Source organism: Natrix helvetica (assembly GCF_964273705.1).
Source record: "Natrix helvetica genome assembly, chromosome: 1".
Lineage (NCBI taxonomy): Eukaryota > Metazoa > Chordata > Lepidosauria > Squamata > Natricidae > Natrix > Natrix helvetica.
Genome location: NC_138548.1, coordinates 290,201,345 through 290,212,426, shown reverse-complemented (window position 1 = coordinate 290,212,426; position 11,082 = coordinate 290,201,345). Strand labels below are relative to the sequence as shown.

The window sequence follows — 11,082 nt, the reverse complement described above, 5'->3', positions numbered from 1 at the left end:
AGAGTACAGAAAATCCAATGTCTTGGCACCAAAACCCAGGCATCATCCTGAATATCAGCTGCATTCCCTTCCCCTCCTCAATTTCAGGAATTTAGAGGTGTTTTTATTTTCTTTTAAAAAGTGCACAAAGAGTGCTGACTGTGCCATAAAAAATAAAAGTGTATTCAGAAAGGTAAAATGCAGGTCACTTGTGAGATAATAAAATTTATAGGGTGTGTCTGTTGCGTTCTAAAATTAAAGACTTTTCTGTGCAGAATTTAGGTTCCATTCTTACACTGGTGATCTCGATTACACACTAGTGGTTGTGCCTAATGACTGAGTAATTTTCTTCAGCTTTACCATTCAAGTGACAACGTTTCCATTTCACTTTTACTACACTGGAAGCTCCTTGGAACTTGGAGGAAGGCCAATTTCCTATTGTTGTTACCGTCACAAAAAGAGTGGCAAGATTCAGGGTGGCTGTGTCAGAGAACAATAGAAGTCTTTAAAAAAAAGTTTGCCTCATAATGAGATCAGACATAAAAAGGTGAATAAGAGGGAAATCCTGGCTCTGTTAAATGATTTCACATTGATAGGGATAATCTCCAACAATTTGGGGAAGTTCTCTAAGTATACCATGTAGGAAAACCTCACTTTAAATCTCATACAAAATAGAAAAAAAGGATTCTTGCCTCAATGTTAAATATTACTATGTAATGAAAGGAAAGAAAGAACGATAATAATAATAACTTTAGAATCACAGAATGATAGAGATGGAAGCGGCCACTGAAGCCATCAAGTTCAATCCTCAGTTGAGTCAGGAATATTAAAGCATCTTGGATGCATGTGGAAATTCACTGCTTTTCTGGTTCTTCTATTCAATTGCTATTTCTAATGATAACTGTAAGATGTCTCTTCCTTTTAAATCCGGCATTCTGAAATGATAGAAATGTGTAATATTCTCTCATATATTTGAGGAGTAGTGTCATATCTTCCTTCACTCTCCTCTTTTCAAGGCTAAACATGCCCAGCTCCTCCTGTCAGTCTTCACAGGACTTATTCTTGATCATCCTTGTTGTCCTTTGGACTTGTTTCAGATTGTCTAAATCCTTCTTAAAGTGTGATGTCCAGAACTGGATGCAGTACTGCTGATGTGACCTGGGCAAAGCAGACAAAATGGAATGACCACTTTCCATGATTTAGAAACTCTAGTTCAGTTGATGCAGCCTAGCATTGCATCGGAATTATTTTCAATTGTATACATCATACCGATGAATCATATTCAGTTTTCAATCGACTGTTATTCTAACATCTTGTTCATAAGTGGAGTCACCAACCTGATATTTTATTCTGCACGGTAGACATTTTTCTAATTGAATAATTGTTTCTGTTAAATGCCATTTTGCTACTCTAGTTGAGGCAATCTGAGAGGTCATTTTCCTAAGAGAAAGACCAGGCTAAGAAATTTGACATTTTAGATACTCGGGAGACAAGTCCAAACAATATCTCTGAAAAGTCAAATGCAGATCTCATTATGCCTGCCTCTGATGCTGAGAGTTTATATCTGGACTTAAAGCCTCTTATGTCCTGAAACTGCAGAAGAGGCTAGCCTGACAAAAGAATAGATGCCGATCAAGAAAGACTGATGGTGGGAACTTTTCTTTGTTACTCATTCACATTTTGTCAACTTCACTGAGCAAGTGCTTTAGAGATTTTTTTAAAGAAGTTATTAAATCTAAACAAGCTTTTTTACTGTTCTTTGATAATTTATTAATCTCAGATAATTCATTCAGGCTACCAATTGGCATTGTTCCACAATAATTTGGCTCTATTTTCATCTACCACATTGTCCTTTTTTGTTTTCAGATGGTCCCTAAGTTTATTGTGCAGCTACACAATTTTCTAATGCTATTCTCCATCTTTTCCCTCATAAAAATTATTTGCCATGCTTAATTTTACTCATTCTGTTTTAAGAAATTGTCGCACATCAGTTTCCCATCATGAAATCTTACTTTGATTATTATTATGAAATTATTAATGTTTGTTTTTATGAAATAGAAGCTACATGTTTGACTACACTCAACTTCAGTTTCCTTAATGAAACTACTTGTTTCATTAAGAAGGGAACTACAACTACTTTGATAAAAGACCAGAAACCCTTAATAGATTTAATAGAAAATGGATTAAAATAAACTTCTAATTATTAATTTAGAAGATTTGTGTGATGAAGGGAACTATGAAAGCAATACAGGAGGATGGGGATGATAATTAATATAATTATGTCTCCTGGTATCACTGTTATTTCCACAACTTCAACTAAGTTTCTTTTACATATTTGCTAATATAACATCAAAGTTACCTAGTTCCATGTTCCCAGAAAGCCGATCAACATAATTTGCAAAGACAGTGGTCATTTGCACCAAACTGCTTGCTATTTCTAGTCCTCTTCTGTGGATAGGAAGGATAAATTGAACAACTGAGACTTTTAAAGACCAGCATTAATAAATGAATTCATCAAGTGTATTCCTTCCAATTATACATTCTTTTTCAGTTTAAAAAATCTGTATATTTCTATCCAAGTGAATATGAATATTGAGATGGCCTTATTTTTCAATTATTGAAGTTCATCTTTAGTTGAAGCTGGGATCAGGAAATGAAGCTTTTGCAAAGACATCTCAGAAGCACAGAACAAGTAGGTACATGCAAAATGTTTCGTTCGTGAACTATTTCACACAGTTCTTGGTGTCCGTGTCTGGATGCAGCTGATGTGGCAGCTCAGGGAGAAGTAAAGGAAAAATGTTACTGAGAAGAATTGAAGATAGGAGGATTAATTAGAAAGCTGCTATTCCCAAAACCTTTGGCTTCAAGTGCAGTACAAAAGGGTTAGGGGGAAAAGATGGTTGTTCAGAAGATTAGCAAGTAGAGCAAGGTACAAGCCACTGTTTTTCCACTGTAAGGTTCCTCTGGATTTTTTCTCAATTGAAACTGGAGTAACCAAAATATTTTTATTTCAATTTTATGAAACCACAGCCTATCCAGAGCAGCATAGTAGAACTTCCATGACACAATGTGGTTCTTCAAGGTTTGAAACAAAGTTAATTTTATGTATACTCATATAGAAATAAGATCCTTTGAGGAAGCAAGCTGAAATTACCTGCTAATGGTGAAAAATCGTAAAGTTCCAGAGGGAAAAAATCAATCTGAATGGTTTTGAAGGATATTAGCCATATGAAAATAAATGGACAAGTCCCCTAATGACTTTAGCTGCATAAATATTTGCATCGGCTGATCATGAATATTATACTATTGATTTTCATTATGATGACCCCTTGCAATCTAGCTTCCATCTCAAAAAAACATGATTTGCCTTTTAAGAAATATGCTAAGCTACAGTACATAAAATGCAATCATTGGGAATCACTGATCAAAGCCCAAAACCTATATTAAAGCAACTTTTATCCACATTAGATTGTGAAAGTCATCATCCATCAATGTCTCATGAAAAACAAAGTTTTCATTTCTGTAAAGGTGTTTCTGAGTGAGAACCTCAAGTTAAGATGGCTACGCTTTTTGTAACATCAAAGATGCTCTGTTCTAAACTTTTTAAAAATAATATTGACGTTCATCTGTCAAAGTCAGGTTTGTGAGATGTAAGGCTATATAAGTGTGAGCAATAAATAAATCATGATCAAGATGATTACATGATTACAAAGCACATCATCATCATCATAGCCTTTATTGTCATTGTACATCAAGTATACAACGAAATTGGTTTAGCCTCTACTGGTGCAATCAGCCAACACAGATATACAAATGTTGGCTTCCTGTGTTCTAAGTGTTATTTTATCCATACATTTTTAGACAGCAGTGTGGTCTTTGGAGGTTTCAGAGGTCTTTGGTGTTCTCTCAATAAGCCTTGCAACAGTCTTGCTAGGATAGCTTTTAGGGCCCATTGATAGATCTATGGGTCAGTTTGTGACTCTCATTTAAGAATAGTAATAAAATGCACACATCCTATCTAAACATATACTCATGTCCATACTTCTATAATATGTTTCTACCTATTGAAGAGCTTTCAAATTAAATTTCCAGTATGGTTGCCAAGCAAGTATTTAGCCTTCCCATGGAAAAACTTTTTTTCTCATACTTTTAGCTTACTCTGTAGGTACAAATTCAGAATATGTAAAACCAACTGAGTATAGAACTGGGGTTATTTCACTTGACTAGGGGAGGAAGAATTCATATGGTGTTTGAAAACTAGGTATCAATTTGAGGGGAAAATAGTACGGGGGAAAAAGGAATACAAATAGGATAAATCTCACAAGACAAAGAAAATAAAGAAATACAAGTGACTTTCAAAAGCCCCCCAAAATTAGGGGATGAAATTGGATTCACTGGAGTGAAATAGAAGGACCAATAAAAAAGTAGCAAAAAAGTGCAGATGAATAACTGAATTCAGAAATAAGTTGAAAGAGTGAGAGGTGTATACTTTGACAGGAACAAAGGCAGTGAGGAGGAAGCCATTCTCTGGGGAGTTGAATCAAGTCTAGAGAAAGAAGAACTAGGGGTGACATGATAGGAGTATTCAAATATTTGAGGAGCTGTCACACAGAAGAGAGGGTAAATTTATTTTCCAAACTAATCAAGGAGAGAAGCAATCTGGAATTAAGGAGAAACTCCCTAACAATGAGGACAATTGACCAGTGGAAGAGCTTTCCTTCAGAAGTTGTAGGGGCTTCATCACTGGAGGTTTTTAAGAAAAGATTGGACAACCATCTATCTGAAAAGGTATAGGGTCTCCTGCATGAGCAGGAGGTTAGACTAGAAGACCTCCAAAACCCCTTCCAATTCTATTCTGATTGATTGAACATTGCAGTGAGTGGGCCAGTTGAGACGGAAGCAGTGGTGCCAAATAGAACTGGCCCATTTTAATGACTATGATGGCATAAAACAGTAGATAGATAATCAGACATCTATGCCTGAATTTCTTCTCCTGAAATGTCAAAGATTTGGGAAATACAGATCATGCATTTTATTCCTTGTCTTATATAGCAACATGAAGTATGGATCCTTTTAAGTTTGGCTTTCTTCTGGACTGCTTTGAGAGTCGGGTATTGGAGGCACAGTTTTAGAGTGATTCCATGCCTTTCATAGTAGGAAGTTTTAGTTAATGGTTGTGAGAGATAAGAAATCAGATGGTGAATCCACTGTAGGTACTGCATGGCTTAATTCTCTCTATTCTGTTAATATCTAATGAAACTGCTGGAGAAAACAAACCTTTTCTTTAGGGGCTGTTATCATTAATGTCTGTATCATATTTTCTTACCCTGCTGGGCTAGAGTTTCTGTTAAAACCTTGTCATGATCTGTTGAAATTGTTGGAGACAGGCTGGAACAAAACAGGCTAAAGTTGAACCAAGGCAAAATAGAACTGCTCTTTGTTACTCGTAGTTCTCCACCAGTTCCAGTGTTGTCTCTTGATGGGGAAGCACTATCAATGAGGGGCCAAATCTGAAACTTGGAGATTCTCCTGATTTACAGCTACTCCTCTCATGGCTAACTGAACTCCCATAGGCCATCTCCACATTTGGTGGCAGGGAATTTTATAAATTAAGTATGTCTGGAATGATGAAGCACTTCCTTTGGTTTGCTGTTGACCCAGAGTTCTAATGTTATGGGACAGGGAGAAAGAATAATTTATCTCCACTTCCTTCACACCATGCATAATTTTAAAAAACTTGTTCCCATTCCCCGATGATTTCTATTTTTTCTTTAAATGAAAGAAGCCTGAAAAGCTTAAAAATAAATCAATCTTTCTATCTTTCTCTTTCTTTCTTTTTTTATTTCTATCTTTCTTTTTTGTTTGGAAAAAGATTTTTTTAAAGGCAATCAAAACTAAACATATGAAGAACGGTTGCAGGAACTAGGTATGTCTAGCTTAAGAGAAAGAAGGACTAGGGGAGACATGATAGCAGTGTTCCAATATCTCAGGGGTTGCCACAAAGAAGAGGGAGTCAAGCTATTCTCCAAGGCACCTGAGGACAGAACAAGAAGCAATGGGTGGAAACTAATCAAGGAGAGAAGCAACCTAGAACTTAGAAGAAATTTCCTGACAGTGAGAGCAATTAATCAGTGGAATGATTTGCCTCCAGAAATTGTTAATTTCCAACACTGTTAGTTTTTAAGAAGATGTTGGATAGCCATTTGTCTGGAACGGTATAGGGTTTTCTGCCTAGGCAGGGGTTGGACTAGAAGACCTCCAAGGTCCCTTCCAACTCTACTATTGTATTGTATTATTGTAAAACTATTTTAAAAAGATAGTTGCACTAATAATACTGTTGCACACAACCAAGTATGGTTGTCATATTTCAAATTCTCTCCCTCATAATTTATAACACCAAATTTGTGTTACCTAAATTTGCTTTCATTATTAACCATTAAGCAATCCAGATTCCACCAGAATATTTATATTTTCAATCTATGTTCATTACATTTTAGGTATGGCAATATATGTATTTTAGGTATGGCACATATATTTTGGTATGATGAACTCTTGCCTACGTAGCAGTTTGAAAACTGCAAATGTAAGTAGATTAATAGATACCACTTTGGTGGGAAAGTAACAGCATTCTGTGTGTCTTTGATGTACAGCCATGCTGGCTGCATGACCACAGAAAATGGACAATGCTGCCTCCCTCGGCCCAGAAACATAAATGAGCACTACGCACTAAAGTCAGAAATGGTTGGACAGGGAAATATTTATCTTTACATATTTTGGAACACTGCAACCTCTTATATTACAACATTCCAAGGTCCCTCATTCTGGCATTCAGAGAAAGAGAGGGGGGGAGGGAAGGAGATTTTCTTGCCCATCTCTTTAGCAGCCAGTAGCATTGCCACCTTGGATTTTAAAATAAAAATGGCTATGGTGTAGAAGAAATCTTTAGTCATGGCCAATTGCTGCATTTCTTCAGAGGACTTCTGGGGAAAAAGAAGTAGGAAGTGGACAAGGCAGAAGCTGTGTTGATTTTTGTTAAAACTGTAATGTACAATTTGGGAGGTCTTATAAGTTAAAGAACTCTGACCTTTTATTCTAGCAACTTCCATATTTGAACCATGGCTGCCTTTGCAATGGGTCAAAGAAAGCATACTCAGATCAAAATATATGTGCAATTACACTTTGTCTCAATTTGCTTTACACCTACATGCACTGAATCCTAATTTACCCAGTCTTGAAGGATTCTTCTGGAGTTCTTCCTAGTCTATTTAAGTTTATACCCCAACCCCATTTAAAATGAGACCATATCCAACTCATTTATGAAGTAACTAAATAGAACTAATCTTAATGGCCAACCATCTGCTAATTCCTTCTATTGTCAAGATTGCCCACTTATTCCTGTATGCTACTACCAACCCAGAAGAACTGACTTAAACCTTATGGGTTAAGAAACCACCGAGGTTCTTCCATATGCTTTTACAAGATAGCCATAACAAAGCAAACTGATATTCTCTTACACATATACAGTACATGCCCTGCGCAGAAAAGGACAAGAAATATAAACAAAGAAATGTGCACATTTAAAGCATGTTATCATCTTCATTTTGATATAAATCTCTGGAATGTCTCTATTTACTAAATGCTTTATAAAAATCTGAATGTATGAAACACTTGATGGAGTGCAGAGAAGAGAGAAATATAAGAAGCAGAAATATTTTTTGTAGATGTCATGGCTTGCCTCATCCATTATAAGATGTTTTCCAGATGATTCTTAAATTGCTGAATGGAAAAATATCTTTCCTAAAACTAATACATAAAGCTTCTTCTCATTTATGTTTTCTGGGTTCCTGTGTAAATTGGATAGAAGTCAAAAATGGTCCTGAATCTAAGCTTGAGAAACATGTGCATGAATGCAAAACATGAATAAATACAAGGAAACATTTTAGTACTTTGCAAATATTCTTTTATCTAGACCACTCCAAAGAAGATCCTTCAAAATCCATGGCTTTTCATACTTATAATCTTGAGAAGCAGGATAGTTTATCAACCAAATATTCCTGATGATTATATCTGCCAGTATGAATACATAGAAAAGCATTTAAAGCAGCAAACATAATAGTGTATCACTGAAAGCCTGGCTTGGCTTGGTGAAATACAGAATATGTAAGGCTGTTCCTATGGTAGCTTTCTATGACACCAATCCAATGATAACAGAAAATTTCCTTACCATTCCTGCATTCTTTGCCTCTTTGAGCTTTTTTTTCAATGCCATGAAGTCTAAGGGTCGTGAACCCTGTACTACATGCAACCATTCATGTTATATGACTCGCAACTATTTCTTCCGGAGAAGTTGCATGCCAATAATGACCCAGCAGTTCACTTTGTTATCATGCCATGACAGTTTCTGGGAAGGTAACGTTTGACCAGAGAGGCTGAAAAGCTGAACTGGGCTTGCCTGTTCGGCTGTGAAAAAGGTAATAGGTAAGCAAACCTTTTCTGCGTGGACTTTGTCAGATCAGACCAGGAGAGAGAAAGAAAAAAAATCAAATGAGGAAAAACTGGATGGAAAGAAAATCATTTCTGCTCAGCTACAAGAGAGGAGAAAAATATTTGGCCAGTTTTTGTGAGAGACATTTCCAAGATTCTATCTCCCTAGATAGTAAAATGAAAAGAAAAATGAAAAGTCAAAATGAACCCTTCTGTTGATATCTCAATACAAAGGTCCTGGCATCTTAAAATGTGTGGCTTTCCATCCACAAAAAAGAATTGGTCTATCCTTTATCTACCATAAGGAAAGCTGAGCACCAAAACATTGAGACCTTTGAACTATGATGCTGGAGAAGATTCCTACGAGTCCCTTGGACTGCAAAGTGATCAAACCAGTCAGTCCTAGAGGAGATCAATCCTGACTGCTCTGTAGAAAGCCAGATCCTGAAGATGAAACTCAAATACTTTGGCCACCTACTGAGAAGGAAGGACTCACTGGAGAAGAGCCTAATGCTGGGAAAGATTGAGGGCAAAAGAAGAAGGGAACGACAGAGAATGAGGTGGCTTGATGGACTCACTGAAGCAGTGAACCTGAGCTTAAATGGACTCTGGGATATGGTGAGGACAGGAAGGCTTGGAGAAATGTTGTCCACGAATGAATGTCACAATGAATTTGACATGACTTCGCGACTAACAACAACAACACCCTTTATCTATTGTAACAGCAGCGGATTTAGATATTTGTTTTCTGTAACAAATTAACTTAGTAGAATCAGTATTAATTATTATTCTGTGTCACCTTTCATATGCAGTATGCTTGTCAATCTGGCATTTACATCTGAGAAAGCTTACTTTCCATATAACATTATGAATAAGTTTACTTTAATTAAAGAATGTCTACTTGTAGCCCGTTCTATTGGAAAACCCAGTAAACTGCTTCAATGACTTAAAAAAACTAAGAAGGATAGTTACTAAAGGGAACATGTGACATCTTTTTGGCAAAAGAATGCCTTTCATTCACCACTTACAGAAAAAAAAACCTCTAAGCATAAGCCTTATTTAATAAAATTTCTGAAACTCTTAACAATGCTGTATTTTAGCATTGTTAAATAAGCATTATAGAATAGAATTAAGAAGCTGATAAATTTCCTGTGGCAATATTTTACTTTTTTTATGTCAGAATGCTCACCTTTGCAATTGCCCTGGTGTTGGTTTTGGACCAAAGAGGATTATTTCCAAAGTTGTTATGCTCATATTTTCTCCCTTTCTAGTTTTATGTCAAATGATCCTTGTAAAAGCCAATGGGTGGTAGTTGAAAATAGTCTCATGAAATTTAAGTAGAAGTTATCCAATATACAGAAACTGCATCATCTGATTTGGGAGTTTGTTTGTGCTCTGGAATTGACTTATCTAGATTGTTTTGATGCAATTCTATTTGATTTGCTACCAGATTTTGGGGCGTTATTTGAAAATAAAATGTATCTCCTTACTTGCTAGGATGATTTTCTTTGTGTGTTTTTTAAGATATCCCTTTTAAAAGTATGTTCCTCTTCAGGTTTTCACTGACAATATATTCATAGCTCACCATCTTTCATGCCTTTCTTCCTGCATAGAGAACTGTCCAGACTTTCTAGTGAAGAACTCTAGATACACTGAACCAAAGTCTTTACCAACAGTCTCCCACATATCTCTGTAGACCTATCGTAAGTATTTAGATAGAAATGGAACAGTTTGTATGGGAAGAGAGGCAGAGTTTCCTTTCCATCTATTTTGTACATAGCAATCTTTCACATAATTTGAGTGCATATCATCATATTCTTTTGTCTTTGTTTTGCCTGGACACAATAGCAGCCACTTATTCTAAACACTTCTGCTTTGGACCAACACATTCACTTATCATTGATCTCTTATGTTCTGCATTTCCCAGTCAGTGCTCAAAAGGCGTTCTCTCTGTGGTCTTATCAAGCTGCTTATCCAAAGACTGCAATCAGATTAACCAATGGTGGTATAATTGTAATTTGGCCACTTGCTAGAGAAAGATGGAGAGGTAATACAGGGCCAGGACTTTGACAGCCTTCTATCTATGAAATGTTGAATAGTTCATAAGACATCACATGGGTGACACCACAATAGGTCATATAGGTTATACCATATATAATCTTGCCTATTTACATTCTCAACATTCAAAAAATACATTTATCTTCAGATTATTATTTGACTCCTTACCAACCTTCTTTTCCCAAGGAATTCTTTCAGATGCTGAAGAGGAAGTCTTGGAAGTCCAAGAAAGTTATGGTTGAGGGGTCTTTGGTACTCTCTGAACATGGTTGTTTTGTTCCAGATGTTTCATTATCCAAACTAGGTAGTGTCATCAGTGCAGTATTGGTTGGATGGACAAAATGAAATCATGAAAAGAAAAGATGCGAGAACTTTAAAGAACAAAGGCAGTATATGAAACAATGTTGGGATTGTGGTGGAAGCAAGGATGATTTGCAAGAATAGAAAGTTACAAAGATGTATATTGTTCGGAGCACACTAGTTTTAACTATATTTCCTTTGCTTTTTTTATCTTATGCCTTTATTTATTTAGCTGATTATTTTTTACACTTTTTCTGCATA

General features: G+C 36.1%; 1 long non-coding RNA gene across 1 annotated transcript in view; it reads right to left on the bottom strand.

Moving 5' to 3' along the window:
- Positions 1-714: 714 nt before the first annotated feature.
- Positions 715-11,082, bottom strand: part of LOC309384082 — a 126,526-nt gene continuing 116,158 nt past the window's right edge. Inside the window, exons 3-5 of the long non-coding RNA XR_014173961.1 lie at positions 10,694-10,821; positions 2,339-2,427; positions 715-1,137 (exon numbers count right to left, since the gene is read on the bottom strand). This is a non-coding gene — a long non-coding RNA (uncharacterized lncRNA). The remainder of the gene's footprint in view (positions 1,138-2,338; positions 2,428-10,693; positions 10,822-11,082) is intronic.